Genomic DNA, 1209 nt, shown 5'->3' with positions numbered 1-1209 from the left:
TTTGGTTACTCAACTGCCGCCTTCTCAGTGAGGTCTTCATGATCTTGACATTTAGAATTGCAACCTTCCCAGGTGTTCCTGGGATCACCCACCACCCTTTACTACTCCAAAGTATTTGGACTCGTTACAATATGACCTATTTTACTTATTACTTTGTTTAATTTCTGACCCTAAGCTCTATGAGAGCAGAGATTTTCGTATGTTAGGACTATTATACCCCCAGTACCTAGCACAGTGCCTGGCACACAGCAAGACATCAATTTACTGATTTGTTAACAGACATGCAGCTCTCACATATACAAGTCTGAGTTATCTGTAAACCATTACAGTATTATAACAAACTCTTCTGAACTAAGGTTCAAGCTAAATGTTCCAAAAAGAAGGGGTATGTGGTTTGGCAGCACATACGCTAAAACTGGAATGATACAGAGAGGATTAACTGGCCCTTGTGCAAAGATGACACCCAAAAAGAAGGGGGAAAGATTATACAAAAATGAGGACTAAGAGGGAGATTTTTAAAAATCATCCAAAACAAAATAAACTGGCATTAAACTCAGGAGAGTTCCAACATATTCACAGAAACCTTTGCTTAATTAAATAGTCAATGTAGAATTAAAGAACACATGACAAAGTTTGTATTTCAGCCATTACTCTACAATGGTTTCTTGGATAATCACAAATTTACTGTACGGTGTGTTCTCAGAAAATGTGAGCCCTGAGGGACAGGTGTGGGGAACCTCATTAATTCTAGGCTCCACTCACTGGAATGGGAAGAAATCAAGCTGCCTTTCAAGCACTGATGGCAAATGAATTAAGTCCTTTTGAAAGAAATGTGAATTTCTTCTATGAAATCAAATCTTGCAAATTTTTTAAGATCTGACTTTTTACAGGACTAACCTTGAGTCCTGGTATCAAACATACTTTTATGCCATTTATCTCAATGGCCACATAAAACAGAAAAGTGGCATCGTTTATATGGTGTTTGACCCCCACGGTGTGTTCTTTCCCTTCGTTAACATCCTACAGCACGGATGACCTTTATATAACAACCTTTGTACATGTGCTTCTTGTATGTCCATATTGTTTTTCTGTGAGAGACGCTTGAGGGCAGAAACCCTTGAGTAAGAAATACTCAGTTTAATGAGGATAAATCCATTTACAACATCATCAAAGAAAAACAAAAAAAAAAAAATTTAGCTGTGTCTAAAT

At 37.4% G+C, this 1209-nt stretch overlaps 1 pseudogene; it reads left to right on the top strand.

Moving 5' to 3' along the window:
• Window positions 1-389: 389 nt before the first annotated feature.
• LOC132028988 (U6 spliceosomal RNA) lies at window positions 390-488 on the top strand (annotated as a pseudogene).
• The last annotated feature ends 721 nt before the right edge of the window (window positions 489-1209 follow it).

This window comes from Mustela nigripes, chromosome 12 (genome assembly GCF_022355385.1).
Source record: "Mustela nigripes isolate SB6536 chromosome 12, MUSNIG.SB6536, whole genome shotgun sequence".
Taxonomy (NCBI): domain Eukaryota; kingdom Metazoa; phylum Chordata; class Mammalia; order Carnivora; family Mustelidae; genus Mustela; species Mustela nigripes.
Note: the sequence above shows the minus strand (reverse complement) of the source record. Positions and strands in the feature narration are given on the sequence as shown.